At 49.4% G+C, this 16,979-nt stretch overlaps 1 protein-coding gene and 1 long non-coding RNA gene across 2 annotated transcripts in view; one reads left to right on the top strand and one right to left on the bottom strand.

Moving 5' to 3' along the window:
• The window catches only part of LOC140408701 (uncharacterized), a 98,420-nt gene extending 85,629 nt beyond the window's left edge, over positions 1–12,791 (bottom strand). Inside the window, exons 1-2 of the long non-coding RNA XR_011940174.1 lie at positions 12,652–12,791; positions 12,120–12,349 (exon numbers count right to left, since the gene is read on the bottom strand). This is a non-coding gene — a long non-coding RNA (uncharacterized lncRNA). The remainder of the gene's footprint in view (positions 1–12,119; positions 12,350–12,651) is intronic.
• Positions 1–16,979, top strand: part of arhgap24 (Rho GTPase activating protein 24) — a 606,798-nt gene that overhangs the window by 443,445 nt on the left and 146,374 nt on the right. The window lies entirely within an intron of this gene.

Raw genomic sequence — 16,979 nt, forward strand, 5'->3', positions numbered from 1 at the left:
AAATGAAAATCGCTTATTGTCACAAGTAGGCTTCAAATGAAGTTACTGTGAAAAGCCCCTAGTCGCCACATTCCGGCGCCTGTTATGCAAGTAAGGCTAGGGGCAATCAAATTCACAACCACTTCCTGCAACCATGATGTCATTTCAATGCCTGACTGATTAAAAACTCTTGTTGACATGATGTCCTTCCACTTATTGCTCACCATCACCGAGCATGTAGCTTCTCCATCGGAGAAAAGCAGGAATCTCCGGCTGTCCCCACACTGACATGCAAATGAGGGAGCTAGCATATGTTTTTGTCTGACAAGATTCCATTCACTTCATCATCAACCCACATCTCAAAATATAAGAGCATCTTATTTAAACAATACTATCAATCCCCAATATGTGCAAATTCTTGAACTCCTGGTGCATCTTGGTGTTTTTAACATGCTTATGTGTGCTTCGCGGTATCATCCCTGTGCTTACAGCTGGAGCGGAGACAGGCTGCTGATTGGACTATTCCATGTCCTGGGATGACTTTGGCGACTGACCTCCAGCTGCCTGAGGCCTGGAGGGTCACAGCATGGTGACAGCCCCGACCCCTCTCTCATTGCAGCTATTGGAGGTGCTGGGGTCACTACCAGAGGACAAAGGAGTTGCTGTCCATACTCTGAGCGCATTGAGAGGAGCCCCCACGTGTGGAAGGAAGCCACACCTCCTCCTTTGTGATACACAACTTGCACCACCTTGCATTCTGGACATGGAGGAGTACCTGGTGGAGAATCCAAGTGCCTTGCCCCTTTTCAGCTTGCCACTGCATAGAGCACATGGGCAAGGCAGGTCTAACCATTGATCATGCTCTCCCTGAGGATTAGTAACCCCCTCAATGGAGGAAACCCTGCACGCTTGAAATATGGCAGCAATCATGGCCCGGACTCCTGCATAGCTCCTGGTAGGTCTGCCAAATGTTCCCTTTGCTGTTGCTGAAGCTCCAGCAGGTGCCATATTGCTGACTACAGAGGCCTGTCATCAGGTTGGGGCTCAGAATAGGCCTGACCTCCTGCAGTCCTCCGACTGCCATTGTCCTTGGCTGTCACAGTCTCCATTAACTGCTCTGACGTGTTTCTGACGCTCACCAGCTTGTGATCTGGAATTTAATCAACCAATTTAATCAAGCACTTATCAACTGATGTGAGAATCATGCTGGAGTGGAGGATGCAGGGGGATGATGTGGTGCTGTAACCACTAAGAAATCCTCTTCCTCCACCTCCTCCTTCTCTTCCACCTCCTCCTCCTTCTCTTCCTCCTCCTCCTCCTTCTCTTCCTCCTCCTCCTCCTTCTCTTCCTCCTCCTCCTCCTCACGGAATGTGGATGTTGCTGGAAAAGCAGCACACTGCAGCCACTGTGTAGTGATGGTGTGGGGGGGGGGGGAAGTATTTAAGTCAGTGATTGGGGTGCTGATCAAGCGGCCTGCTTTTCCTGGATGGTGTCAAGCTTGTTGACTCCTCAGAGGTGGACTGCACGCCTCTGGTATCAACGGCAGACCATCCTTCCGCAGTTCAGAAACCGGCATGAGAGAACACAAATAGTTAGTGATAAGGGCTTCATTTTCCTCCTCCTGCCCATACCTACAGTGAATCTCCATTTGTCCAGGGGTGATCACATGACCTCAGTGCTTCCTTCCCCTCTTTGCTCGCAACTACATCCATGATTACCCAGCCACTCCGAGCACCTGTCAATTTGAGGGCCGACGACTCTGCAGGCATCAACATAAGAATGTTGTGCACGCTACTGACCAAGAGTCTTGGCTCTTGATGTTGTGGACCTGTTTCTCTTGCAGGCAGGAGGATGAGCACTGAGAGTCTCCACATGAAGTGCGGAAAAGCATTCATGCTGCCACCATCCCTCTCACCCATGATGGGGGCTCCCAGAAGCCTCTTCCATACATCACCTCTAAAGGGACCTGGAGGAGGGAGATTCCAAAAGATGCCTCTGGTCCAGATGTGTCATCAGGCAGCTGATGCTTAGGCACCCTATTGCCAGTGCCAGGCTGGGCACACCCTCCCCATGTGGTGATCCATCCCATTTGCCAATTGCAAGCCCCAACAAGTGTGCAGGACTCACCCTGGCAGAGTGGAGGTGGTCATTGAGCCATTTGCAGTACCAGGGTGGGGTGGGGGTTGGAGAGAAAAGACCTCAGACCTGCTAACTTCCATTGCTATTGCTGTCTAGGGTCCAGGATTCCTTGGTCAAGGAGGGACACCTCGTCTAGCTACTCCTTAGAAGAGAGGGTGCTGCCTTTCCTGGAGGCGAAACTGCAGGGAGGCATTGCTATACAGTGGGGCCACCCAGAGTCTTCCCTCAGGTATAACATTTGCTGAACTATTCATCCATCACCAACTGATCAATCTCTGGCCCCTTTCTTGATCTTCAAGAGCCACAATCCTTACTGGAGCAATGAAATCTATTCCCAGATGGCATTGACTATCTTCTGTCATTAGAGTGGCACCTGTGGTAACCAAAGGTAATCTGAAGAAAACGCTTCAGCCCACTTGAGTCCCTTGAATATTGGGTCTCCCTCGGCTGTGCAAACGACCCTGGAAGTCAGGATAAGATCTGCAGCTCTGGGTGAGGGTGGGCAGGGATTTTATTTGCTGCACTGGTGCTGATGGAGTAGAACCCCAAGAATTTCCAGGCCACTAACTACAGTGGTACAAAAATGTATGTCAGAACCTAGGTCCTGCCAAAGCCTACAGCATCAGGGATATGGTCTTCCCAGAATCCCTTGGGGAATACGCTCCCCTCCCCCCCCCCTAAAAGGGCAGAGCTACCTCGGGCTTCCGGTATAAAACCGGCCGGCCTAGAACCTGCCGGCACTCACTTGGTTGGGTAGCACTTGCTTGGACACTCTGCTTGTACTTAGAAATAAATCTCTTGTTTAGCCTCGCAACCCGGTGTGGACTACTTCCTTTTGGTGGACATAATAATGTACTTAACAGAAGATCCCAACTTCAACACCTACTCTGTATTCATAGAATTTACAGTGCAGAAGGAGGCCATTCGGCCCATCGAGGCAGCACCGGCTCTCGGAAAGAGCACCCCACCCAAGGTCAACACCCCCACCCTATCCCCATAACTCAGTAACCTGGACTGTGGGAGGAAACCTGAGCACCCGGAGGAAACCCACGCACACACGGGGAGGATGTGCAGACTCCGCACAGACAGTGACCTAAGCCGGAATTGAACCTGGGACCCTGGAGCTGTGAAGCAATTGTGCTATCCACAATGCTACCGTGCTGCCCCAATTGAGAGCACTGATCTCACGGAGACCCAAGATAGGTGTGTGGCTGTTGCTCTCTGATGGTTGGGTTAGGGAGGAAGAAAGATGGTGAAGGTTCCTCCTCCTGAATTCCAATCAACAATCCCTGCTGGAAAGTGCCAATGTGCAGAAATTGCAGCAAAAGATAATTAGTTTTAGTTGCGAATGCCTCACATAATTGAAGACCATGCTGGAACTTGCTGCCTGAAAATGAAAAGTAGCCATTTGAGCAAGAAGTAAGACAGTGGCTGGTGTTCCAGGAATTGTACTCAGCAAGATTGGGGTATTTAAGAAAAGAGTGAAGCAGATTTAGGGGGTGATGCTCGATCAATAACTCCAGAAGCGAGATTGGAGACAAGTGAAGGCTTTATTATAATAGATGTTTCCCCCAGCAGCGCAAATACAGAAGGCAGCTGCTGGAGCGACACGGGCTCTTATACCCCGCCTTGCTGGGCGGAGCTAGCAGACAGGCTTAACCAATGAGAACAGAGTACCTTCTACACCAATGGTCTTCCGGCATTACAGAGTACCGTAATACCTCTAATACTGACTACCACATTCAACCCCTGTTAAAAAAGAGTCCGGCGGGGGTGGTGGCCTCGCATTACAGAGAGGTAGAAGTTAAGGTTATGAAGGTACCTGGTATACCTCTGTACAGTGTTTCGCCTCGTTACATCGCAACTATTTACAAAATTTATTTACATTTCAGAATTAAGCAATTAGTCGATCGGGGGCCCTGGTCGCCCTCTGCGATTGTCGTAGCTTTGGTGGTGATGCAGGCAGCGGCACGGGCGTCTGTGGCTCCGGGAGCGTGGCTTTGGCTTCTTCGGCAGCTTCATCACCCCTAGACAGGACTGGTGGGAGAACCGATCCACCTGGGAAGGGGGCGGCTGTGGGGTGCGCCGGTGGGAGGGAGGGTGGGACTGGTGGTGGGGGGTGTGTGGGGATCCAGCGGGCGCCAGGTCCCGTAGGGAGACCGTATCCTGTCGGCCGTCGGGGTACGCCACATAGGCGGACTGAGGGTTAGCGTGGAGGAGATGGACCCTCTCGACCAATGGGTCCGATTTGTGCGCCCGCACGTGTTTCCGGAGCAGGATGAGTCCAGGAGCTGCCAGCCAGGTCGGGAGCGAGGTCCCAGAGGAGGACTTCCTAGGGAAGACAAGGAGACGTTCGTGAGGTGTTTGGTTGGTCGTGGTACACAGCATTGACCAGGTGGAGTGGAGAGCATCCGGGAGGACCTCCTGCCAGCGGGAGACTGGGAGATTCCTGGACCGTAGGGCCAGTAGGACGGTCTTCCAGACCGTTCCGTTCTTCCTCTCTACCTGTCCGTTTCCCCGGGGGTTGTAACTGGTCGCCCTGCTCGAGGCAATGCCCTTGCTGAGCAGGAATTGACGCAGTTCGTCGCTCATAAAGGAGGACCCCCTATCGCTGTGTATGTAGGTGGGGAAACCGAACAGCATAAAGATACCATGGAGGGCTTTTATGACGGTGGTTGCGGCCATGTTGGGGCAGGGGATGGCGAATGGGAATTGGGAGTATTCGTCAATCACGTTCAGGAAGTACAAGTTGCGGTCGGTGGAGGGGAGGGGGCTTTTGAAGTCCATACTGAGGTGTTCAAAGGGATGGGAAGCCTTTATCAGGTGCGCGTTCTCTGGCCTGTAGAAGTGCAGCTTGCACTCCACGCAGATTTGGCAGTTCCTGGCCTCCTCGATGGAGGAGGGCAGGTTGCGGGTCTTGATGAAATGGAAGAATCGAGTGACCCCCGGGTGGCAGAGGTCCTCGTGGAGGGCTCGGAGGCGGTCCACTTGTGCGTTGGCACATGTGCCGCGGAATAGGGCATCAGGAAGCTTGTTTAGCTTCCTGGGACGATACAAGATCTCATAGTTGTAGGTGGAGAGTTCGATCCTCCACCGCAAGATCTTGTTTTTCATCTTGCCCCGCTGTGCATTATCAAATATGAAAGCAACCGACCGTTGGTCAGTGAAGAGAGTGAATCTATGCCGGCCAGGTAATGCCTCTAATGCTGCACAGCTTCTACTATGGCCTGAGCCTCCTTTTCAACTGAGGAATGGTGAATTTCTGAAGCGTGGAGGGTGCGTGAGAAGAAGGCCACAGGTCTGCCCGCTTGGTTGAGGGTGGCCGCCAGAGCTTCGTCGGATGCGTTACTCTCGACCTGGAAGGGGAGCGACTCGTCGATGGCGTGCATCATGGCCTTTGCAATGTCTGCTTTAATGCGGCTGAAGGCCTGGCAGGCCTCTGTCGACATGAGAAAAAACGTGGATTGGATCAGTGGGCGGGCCTTGTCCGCATAGTTGGGGACCCATTGGGCATAATAAGAGAAAAACCCTAGGCAGCGTTTCAGGGCCTTGGAGCAGTGCGGGAGGGGGAACTCCATAAGGGGGCGCATGCGTTCAGGGTCGGAGTCTATAACTCCATTACGCACTATGTAGCCGAGGATGGCTAGGCGGTCGGTGCTGAACACGCATTTATCCTTGTTATATGTGAGGTTAAGGATTTTTGCGGTATGGAGGAATTTTCGGAGGTTGGTGTCGTGGTCCTGCTGGTCGTGGCCGCAGATGGTGACATTATCGAGGTACGGGAATGTGGCCCGCAAACCGTACCGGTCAACCATTCGGTCCATCTCTCGTTGGAAGACCGAGACTCCATTAGTGACACCGAAGGGAACCCTTAGGAAGTGGTAGAGCCGCCCATCTGCTTCGAAAGCAGTGTATTTGTGGTCGCTAGGGTGGATGGGGAGCTGGTGGGAGGCGGACTTTAGATCCACCATGGAAAAGACCTTGTATTGCGCGATCCTGTTGACCAGGTCGGATATGCGGGGGAGAGGGTACGCGTCAAGCTGTGTGTACCTGTTGATGGTCTGGCTATAGTCTATGACCATCCAATGCTTTTCCCCGGTCTTTATAACCACTACTTGAGCTCTCCAGGGGCTGTTGCTAGCCTCAATGACACCTTCTCTCAGTAATCGCTGGATCTCCGAACTAATAAAGGTCCGGTCCTGGGCACTGTACCGTCTGCTCCTGGTGGCGATGGGTTTGCAATCCGGGGTGAGGTTAGCAAACAGGGAAGGCGGATTGACCTTAAGGGTCGCGAGGCCGCAGACAGTGAGGGTGGGGGGGGGGGGGGGGGGGGGTATAGGGACGCCGAATTTGAAAGTTAGGCTTTGGAGGTTGCACTGAAAATCTAACCCTAGGAGTGTGGCAGGGCAGAGGTGGGGAAGGACGTAGAGCCGATAGTTTTTAAACTCCCTTCCCTGGACCGTGAGGTTCGCTACGCAAAATCCCTTGATTTCTACTGAATGAGACCCGGAGGCCAAGGAGATTTTTTCGTTAACGGGGAGAGAACAGCGCCTTACCGTGTCGGGGTGTATGAAGCTCTCTGCGCTCGATCAGACAAGGACGTTTCAATCCCATTGATGAGCACCGTCATCGTTGCAGTCGAGAGTGCTCGGGGCCGAGACTGGTCCAAGGTCACCGAGGCTAGTCGTGGCAGCAGTTGGATGTTCTCTTCGGGCGGTGTGTGGTCAGCCGAATTGGGGTCCTGAGAATCCAGCCAAGATGGCGGCACCTACTGGTCGCACATGGCTGGGAGTGTACAATATGGCAAGATGGCAGCGCCCATCTATCGCACGTGGTGTCCGAGAGACAAGATGTCAGTGCCCGGAGGCCACACGTGGCCCTGAAGGAGGAAGGTGGCGGCGCCCGCTGGCCGTACGGGGCCCGTGGAGAGGGTTGTGGTGGCTGTCCATATTCGCTTCCTGGGACCGCAGCGACCGCCTGTTGCTTGGCATACCACCACGATATGGCCCTTTTGCCGCATCCTTTGCAGAAGGATGAGCGGGCCGGACAACGCTGTCGGGGGTGCTTGGCTTGCCCGCAAAAATAGCAGCGGGGCCCCCGGGTTTGCCAGGCCGACTCACAGCACAAGCTTGTGGGGGGATGGGAGATGCATCGGGGTCGGTCGCGGGGGGGGGGTTCCACGCTGTCCAGGGGGCTGCCGCGCTGTCGGGGACGTAAGCGCGGGCATTTCGGGAGGCCACATCCAGGGAGCTGGCAAGGTCCTGTGCCTCCTTGAGGCCTAGTGTCTCTTTCTCCAGCAATCGCTGGCGGATTTGGGAGGACAGCATACCTGCAACGAAAGAGTCCCAGGTCAAAAGTTCTGTGTGGTCGCTCGCCGAAATGTGCAGGTAGCTGCAGTTTCTCCTCGTCGCTTGTAGATGTTGGGCGTAGACCTGGTTTACAGGGCGAATATAATGTCCTTTCAGCAGATCCATTGCGGCCTCAAAGTCGTCCGCATCCTCGGTGAGGGTGTAGATATCTGGGCCCACGAGTGCAGAATTTGTCGTTTCCGGTCTTCCGTGGGTGTGTTTTCGGCTGTCCCGAGTTATCCATTGTAGCACCCCAGCCAGTGCTTGAAGGTTGCCGCTGAGTTTGCCGTGTCGGGGCTGAGTTGCAGACACTCCGGCTTGATTCAGAGCTCCATTCTTTAAAATCTAGTGTAATAAATTGATGCTCGATCAATAGCTCCAGAAGCGAGATTGGAGACAATTGAAGGCTTTATTACACTAGCTGTTTCCCCCAGCAGCGCAGGTATCGAAGGCAGCTGCTGGGGCGACACGGGCTCTTATACCCCACCTTGCTGGGCGGAGCTAGCAGACAGGTTTAACCAGTGAGAACAGAGCTCCTTCTACACCAATGGTCTTCCGGCATTACAGAGTACCGTAATACCTCTAATACTGACTACCACTGGGGTAAAAGTCCTGATTTGATCACTTTGCACTTTGCACACTCAGAGCTAGAACACTGACCGTACTGCCAAGTATTTTATTTTCGAGGCGGCACGGAAGCGCAGTGGACCCGGGTTCAGTCCCGGACCTGGGTCACTGTCCGTGTGGAGTTTGCCCATGTCTTTGTGGGTTTTAATCCCACAACCCAAAGATGTGCAGGTTAGATGGATTGATCCCACTAAATTGTCCCTTAATTAGGAAAAAATAATTGTGCACTCTAAAAAATTTTTTTTAAAAAATATTTTATTTTCTATTGCTTGACAGTCCTACACCAGCCACTCTGGGCCAGAAATTGAAGCTGCCATTAAGACAATATGGTAGAGTCTGTCCTACAGTGTAATCAAGGTGAGTTCTGCAGCAGCAGCAGCAGTCAAGTCTATTTATGGAATCACTACAAATAGAAGTGGCTCTGTAATAGGAACTCAATGGAAGTGTAAAATGGACGTTACAGACCCCATAATAAGTTACACATTCCCTCCACACCTGATAATTTTTTTTTAAATCCGTTCATGGGAAGTGGGCATCGCAGGCTATGCCAGCATTTATTGCCCATCCCTAATTGCCCTTGATGGGGCAGTTAAGAGTCAACCATTGCTGTGGGTCTGGAGTCACATGTAGGCCAGACCAGGTAAGGACAGCAGATTTCCTTCCCTAAAGGACATTAGTGAACCAGATGGATTTTTACAATAGACAATGATTTCATGGTCATCATTAGACTTTTAATTCCAGATTTTTTTTAATTGAAATCAAATTTCACCACCTGCAGTGGTGGGGTTGGAACCTGGCTCCCCAGAGCATTCCTCTGGGTCTCTGGTTTACTAGTCCAGCGACAATACCACTATGCAACCGACTCCCCTAACAACAGCATATGTACTTTCAGGCATTCTCATAGCTTTTTCCTGTGTTATGAATGTTGCAGAGCAGGAACATGGAGTAGATTTTGATTTTGCGGCACAGTATGAGGCAGGCAAAAAGTGAGTCAACAGTCTGTTCTACATCTTGCTTGAGTTCTATTTCGATTGACTTCAATGGAAATAAAAACAAAGGGAGGTTTAAAGTGGGCTGCTGACTAACAGGTGCCCGTTTCCCCCATCATACAAAGTTAAAAAGACCTAATTCTGTGCACTTCAAGCATTTGAATATTGAATAACTACCTCCTACTGACTGCTTGTAACCTGGAGGAAGACCAGAAGATGCCAGGGGAACATGGAAGTTAAACATGAAACTTGACCCCAGAAACATTGAGAATCTCAAATGGGACTAAACAGTTTAGAGATCCAGGAAACCTCTTTTTCAGGCCCTGATGTAGTCCAGGGAAGTGATGAAGGCAAATATCAGCAGGTTCATCATCATCATACAGTTCAGAAGGTTACAGAGGGACAGAGACCAGCAGAGCATGCAGAATCTGCTCCTGGTGCAGCCTATGAGAGTCCATGTGAAGGAAGATCCCCGAGTGGTGAAGAGTCAGCAGATCTCACTCTTTGCCTCAGATGCTCCAAGATCATCTTTTGATCCAGAGTCCTCGCCATAGAGTTGGATGAAATGTGCTTGAGTTTTACTTCCAAAGGGTTCACAGAGAGAGCTCTGTGATCTCAATTTGAAGGAAGAAACTGACTCAATGACACCATTGCAGCCTGACATACTAATCTTTTTATTCCAGGACAAACGACATTCGTATTCCAATCTGTGGGCTGGATCAGCCCAGACTTGCTGGGGGTACAAGAACACGTGTTGGATTCTCCGATTTGAAGACTAAGTGCTGACGCCGGCGTGGGAACAGTGGTGTTTTATGCCCGAAAAAACGGCGCAAAAGTTGCACCGATCCTTCATATAGTGGGGGGATAGCAGGCACACGGCATAAAGCCCCCGGCTTTACCTGCAGATACGGCCGGAGAGGGCAACATGGCGGCGGCTGTACGTGGTCCCAGCCCGCCAAAAACAACACCCCCGTAATCAGCCTTGCCACCCCCAGAAGGCCCCCCACCAGTGCCCCTAGCCCTCTTCGAAGGCCCCCTTGCCAGCTGAACGGCTTCCCCCCCCCCCCCCCCCCGACTGTAGTGGCGCTAGACTCAGTCCACAGCCGCCACGCCGGGTTCACGAAAATAAAACATCGGGGGAGGGCCTCAGGTGACGTCCTGAGGCCCTCCCGACGACGTGCGACGTACTCTTTTGAGTACACAGTTTTCGAGGGGCCAGAGCATCACAAAAGCGGCGCCGCCTCCAATTTTGGTGCAAACGGAGATTCTCCGGCTGATTGCCGAACGTGATTTCGGCGATCGGAGAATCCTGCCCCATGTTTCTGGCCTGCAGCATATCAGAATCCATGAGGAAAGGCATCATACCAGAAATGGAGGATAAGGTGGGGGTGAAAAAGAGTGAAGAAATTAAGGTAATTAATATCTGTGGGCCCTAGTGGCCTAAAAATCCTAGGGTTCTAAAAGAGGTGGCTGCAGTGAGAGTGGATTCACTGCTTTATGTTTTCCAAAATTTCCTAGATCCTGGAACGATCCCTGGAGATTGGTGCCAGCAAGTGGAACATTGCTATTCACAAAAAGGAGGGAGAGAGGAAATAGGGAACCACAGGCGAGTTAGCGTGACATTAGTCTTTAGGGAAAGTGCTGGAATCTATTATTAAGAAAGTCATAGAAATTAGAAAATCATAATATGATCAGACAAAGCCAGCATGATTTTATGAAAGGGAAATCGCATTTGACAAAGAGTTTTTTGAGGATGTAACTAGTAGGGTGGGTAAAGTCCAACCAGTTGATGTAGCATTCTTGTATCCCAATGACATTCAATAGGGTGCCATACAAAAGGATAGGCTGGGTAAAGGCTCATGGAGTTAGGGGTAATGTATTTGCCTGGATGGAGGATTGGTTAACAGACAGGAAGCAGAGAGTAGTGGTAAACTGAGTGCTTTAATTGGGCTGATGTGGGGTTGTGACAAATGGAGTGCTGCAATGATCCGTGCTGGGGCCTCAGTAATTTATAATTTATATTGATGACTTAGACAATGTATCTAAGTTTGCTGATGATACAAAGCTCAGTAGGAATCTCAGTTGTGAGGAGGACGCAAATAGCTGAAAAGCTTTGACAAAGGATCATCTGGACGCGAAACCTTCGCTCTTTTCTCTCCTTACAGATGCTGCCAGACCAGCTGAGACTTTCCAGCATTTTCTCTTTGGTTTCAGATTCCAGCATCCGCAGTAATTTGCTTTTATCCTTTGTGTGGGGTATTTTCAAACTCCTGTCAGAGTTACAGTGAGTGTCCAGTGGATCCCCTGAGTAAATTCAGGCCACATCTTTTTACCCAGTGTGATATTGCACTTTTGCTGGGCTATGGGTTGACCTATTGAAACCGAGATGTAGGTTGGTGCATTGTTAACACCTGATTGATGGTGCTGACATTATCTTTGCAGGCTGAGTTTTTTTACCTGCCTAGTTGAGTACCAGAAATAGCTGGTTGCCAGAGGATGGGGCATAAGCATATATGCAACCCTCAGCACACGCCAGTCTCTCCTGCGCTTGCCGCCAGCCATTGCTGCGTTTGGAAGCATTTGCAGGTTGACTCACTCACTCTGTTTGACCAGGTTATGAATGCACCTTCCTTGGCCATCATGTCCTGGGTGTGGCTCGAACCCGGAGCTTCCGGCTCAGACCCAGAGACCCAATGCGTCACAAGACCTCCTTGGTGATATTTATCCCTGGAATTAATAACCTTTAAGATCAGTTTCCAACATCTGTGAAAGGGATACTATCTAAAAGATATGCTTGGTAACGATTTTCTTTGTGCGGGAAAGAAGGACTGCAAGAAAATCTATGCACTCGTTTCTCAGAATAATGTGGCAATGAAGGCAGTTTCTCTTTTTCTTGAAGATGATTCTTTTTCAAAGTTTACAGCAGGAAATCATATTTGAAAAGCCTCCACTGTCAAATAGCAAAACCCAAGTGTTTTTAGGGACCATAAATATGAAATAACAATATTGGTGGTGTTTGATAGTAAATCCAGATTACCTTTTCAGAAGTACCTTGAAGTACTGCTCTTCTCTCTGACAGGATTTCTGTAATCACTGTTCCAGCTGTCCGACCCCCCCTTATAACTCTCTTTTCTCTCCCTACGGATGCTGCCAGACCTGCTGCGTTTTTTCAACATTTTCTGATTTTGTTTCCCATTCCAGCATCTGTAGTATTTTGCTTTTATTTTTATTCAGAAGGTTGCTCTGAGTTGCTACCGCTTTAACGATCTGCAGGAAAATGTAGAGGTGAAAGATGTGTGAAACAAACGCCTCATTAATAAATAATACCTTCCTCACTGATCTCATCCTGTGCTACATTCCTTCACATTAAAACATTGAGCAGTGATTGGTATTTATGTGACTTGAAGGGCATGCTCAAGAAAAGCTCAGCAGCCTACTGATCAGCACAGACAAGATACAAACATGTTTTTCCCCCCAAATCATTCTTCTCTTAGAACCATAGAATACAGTGCAGAAGGAGGCCATTTGGCCCATCGAGTCTGCACCGACCCTCTGAGAGAGCATCCTACCTAATCACAGCTTAGGGCACCACTAGAAAATCGTTCTGACACTGGGAGTATTCAGTCCCTGGAATGATTTAAATGTAGCCCCCAAGCTCTTTGTACTCTGGTACTCTCTGGGTGAGGCTGCTGCAGCTTTCTAGTTGTGAGAAGGGAGGAGATCATCCTGACATGGTGGCTCTGCAGGGAAGGTTGGGGTGAGGGGGGTGGGGGGGGGTAAGCACAGGCCACCAATGGGGTGGTGAATTTTTGTGAAGCCTGGGCGAATGCATTCCTTGTACTCATTAAAATCAACCATAAAACTTGTTTGGTCAACTTCTGACCTACGTTAGATTCTGTCAAACATTTATTCTGGCGCATATTCTTGCTACAAACCCACCTGTTGGTTTATAGGCATTATATTTTTCACTAATATAGCAGTGCCCTGCTGTTACATAGAGAGTATCCTGTACTTTAAATTCCCAAGATTGCGATACCCCGCTCCTGATACTGCAGTAAAGGATGCGATTAAATAACTTTTGAAAATAATTTTCTTTGTTAAGTCAGGCCAGAAATCAAACCCGCATCTCTAGATTGACAGTGTGGCCCCTATTAATGGCCATCTGGATCCAGGGCTCAACAGACCCAGGTAGGTATTGTTTCAAATGATTTGAAGGTTTTCATGAGAGCCGGGTGGAGTCCTTGTGACGTTCCTTCCCTGTGCCTTCCCTTCTCTCTTATCACCCGGACTCCTCATCATTTGGACTACCTCCCACCTTTCACCTTCCCAGGGACCTTTATTTTGAAAATGTAAATGATGCCCAGGAGATAATGTGGCCTCAGCCTCAGACTAACATGGCCATCTAAATTGTCTGAGATTTGGCCGACTGGGCCTGTATTCAGTGGCATTTAGAAGAACGACAAGGGATCTAATTAAAACGTATACAATTCTGGCAGGGCTGGATGCAGGGATGTTATCTGCCCTGGCTGCATGGTCTACAACAAGGGGTCACCGTCTCAAGGTATGTGGTTGGCCATTTAGGAGCTGAGGAGAAACTTCTTCATTCAGAGGGTGGTGAACCTGTGGAATTCTGTGCCACAGAAGGCTGTGGAGGCCAAATCACTGAATATATTTAAGAAGTAAGAAGTCTTACAACACCAGGTTAAACTCCAACAGGGTTGTTTCGAATCACTAGCTTTCGGAGCACAGCTCCTTCCTCAGGTGTTGTAAGAATTCTTACTGTGCTCACCCCAGTCCAACGCCGGCATCGCCACATCATATTTAAGAAGGAAATAGATTTTTAGATTCTAAAAACGTCAAGGGATATGAGGAGAGGACTGGCGTTGATATAGAGATCAACGATGCTCATGTTGAATGACGAAGCAGGCTGGAAGGGCCGAATGGTCTACTCCTGCTCCTATTTTCTCTGTTTCTATATGACCTAGATGAACAAAGCTGCATTCATATAGCACCTTTCATGACCTCAAGATGTCAAAGTGCTTTACCAGTGCTGAAGTACTTTTTAACATAGGATTGTATTATATCGGGCTTGTCCAACCTTTTACCTTTGCGAGGCCACATTTCCGTTTTTTTTACTCAAGGGGTTGATGAGCAAATTGTGTTTAGGTAAGGTTTGGCATAACATTAAACTGAACTTCAAAAAAAGGTTGGGGTGTTAAGAAAATAACAACTTGCTGAGCAAAAATAAAGCAATGTCAAAGCAATAAATAGTTAAGTTAAAAAAGAGTAATTTAAAATGACCAGAGTGTCAGTGTGTGTGTGCGAGACTCAGTCCCAGTCTCCGTGTGTTAACTCCCTCACTCTCACTGTGTGAACGGGTGTGAGTATGTGTTTGTGTGTGGCGGTGACAGTGAGTGAGAAACCTGAGACTGGGAATAAGGCAGGGACACATTCACTCTCACACTCACTGATACACACATACGACACACACGCGTCTTTTTCAGCACACATTCACCGCTGTTGATCTTCACTGTTGCTCCAAACACAGACTGTTTCTCTCCCAGGTTTCAACAACAAACATGGGAAAGAAGTGGCATGTGATTGGAGTAGCAACTCCTTGCAGAATTTTTCACTCCAATGTACCTGTTTGACTGGCATTTTTGAAAACTGGTGCTTGGGGGCGACAGAGAGTGGCTTCGGGGGCCAGATGTGACCCACGGGCTGTTGGTTGTACAAGCCTACATTGGGTATATGACACACAACCAGTTTCAAGCAGTTTCTGTTCCCCGCACTAACGTGCTCCCTACCTGTGTCCAGACATACAAGGGCCCAAAATGATGTGTGCCTGATCTTGCATGATTTTAAAAGACTGAAGATGGGTATTAAGATTAATCGATAGACTTATATGATCTGAGGTGAAGTTTCTTGGAGTTGTGAGGACCCTCATTCCAGACCCTGACCTTTGCATGCGCAGGATTGGTTTGAAGATCAGTCAGAATAAGCTGTGTTTATTCAAGCCACAGACTAAGCACACAGAATGTGGCACATCAAAGGCAAATCTGCTTCTGATCTTCTTATAGTTATTCTTTTACATTTTAAGAGTATAAAAGATAACCTCAACCCGCAGTCAGCTGCTGAGAGGCGCTTTCCACACAATTATTTGATAGGAGCTTCAATCTGTAACCAACTGAGAGGCCATCACAGACAATTGTTTACCTCTACGTGAGGAGGGGAGAAAGAGGGAGAAGAGTGTTCGGAATTACGTAGGAGTTAAGTCACCTTGACCTGTGAACTAATGACAAGATTCAGAAAAAATGTCTGGAGTCGAGAGATAGTCGAGTGTCAAATCATAACCAGGGCATGGTGATGTCTGTGTGCACCAGACCACTTGTGTTCATTCTTTGCTTAAGGTACAATGCTTTTCTGAATTGGTCAATTTATTTTTATTTTTATTTTTTATAGCGGCGTAGTGTACAAGAGCTTCACATATATCTTTCATGTAAAAGTGTGGCTTTTATGAAGGACACAAGATTCACCTACTGACTGGATTGGGGTAACATAAATTATAGATCATAGAATTTTAGGCTGGAGACCATTCAGCCTAACGGGTCTACACCGGCCTTGGAAAGAGCAGCCTACTTAGGCCCACGCCTCCACCCAATCCCTGTAACCAAGTAACCACATCACATTGGAAACTAAGGGGCAATTTAGCATGGCCAATCCACCTAACCCGCACATCTTTGGACTGTGGGAGGAAACCAGAGCATCCGCAGGAAATCTACGCAGACACAGGGAGAAAGTGCAGAAACAAAACAAAGGAACAGAAAAAAAACAGGGGACGGGATTCTTCCCTACCCGGCGGGGCGGGGGTCCCGGCGGGATGGAGTGGCGTGAACCACTCCGGCTTCGGGCCGCCCCAAAGGTGCGGAGAATCCGCACCTTTAGGGGCCAAGCCCTCACCTTTAGGGGCTAGGCCCGCGCCGGAGTGGTTGCTGTCCTGCCGGCTGGCGTGGAAGGCCTTTGGCGCCATGCCAGCCGGGGCCGAAGGAAACTTACCGGGCGGCATTCTCCGTCGGCCGTCACCCACCCCACCACACAGAAAGAGAAACACCCCCCCATTGGGCTCTCACGAAGGCCTGCCCCTTAAAATGTGCCCGGCACTGCCCCCTTGCACAGGGTGGCGCTGCCAATGCTCATCTGGCAGTGTCACCCTCTGCCAGGGGGCAGTGCCAGGCATGTCCCTCTTGCCTGGGGTGCTATACTTACCTTTGTCCCCTGGCGGGATTCCCTTGACTGATTCGCATTTTAATAAGCTGTTGTAAACCTCACCAACATATGAATACTTATCATATGTCGGGGAGGCCTAATTCATTTAGACGAGGGTTGTGCCCTTTGTGGGCATGATCCTTGTGGCATGGCCGGCGAGGGGCATGGAAAATGTGGAAACGCGATCGCTCGCTAGAGAATTGCATTTCCTGATTCTCTATGGGTTTTCCGCCACGTCACCGTTCTCTCTGATGACGATCACGGGCTGAAAACCGCTCCTATTGTGTATGATGTGTCGAAGAATTTCCAAAATACATTTGATAAGGTGGCACAGAGGAGGTTTGTTGATAAGGCAAATGGTGTTGAAGCAATTATGTCCAATGAAGATAATACAGTCATTTTGGTATACAAAGCAAAGAAACGTAGTTAAACTATTGCTTTCAGACTGGAGGGATATAAACAGTGAACAGTAGTGGTAGTGTGACTCTTGTCTATATATGTGTCATGAACTTTGATATAAGGTCACAATATCTTTACGCAAAGAGTAGTGAGGCCGTGGAATGCCCTACCTGCTACAGTAGTGAACTCGCCAACATTGAGGGCATTTAAAAGTTTATTGGATAAACATATG

This window comes from Scyliorhinus torazame, chromosome 3 (assembly GCF_047496885.1).
Source record: "Scyliorhinus torazame isolate Kashiwa2021f chromosome 3, sScyTor2.1, whole genome shotgun sequence".
Classification (NCBI taxonomy): domain Eukaryota; kingdom Metazoa; phylum Chordata; class Chondrichthyes; order Carcharhiniformes; family Scyliorhinidae; genus Scyliorhinus; species Scyliorhinus torazame.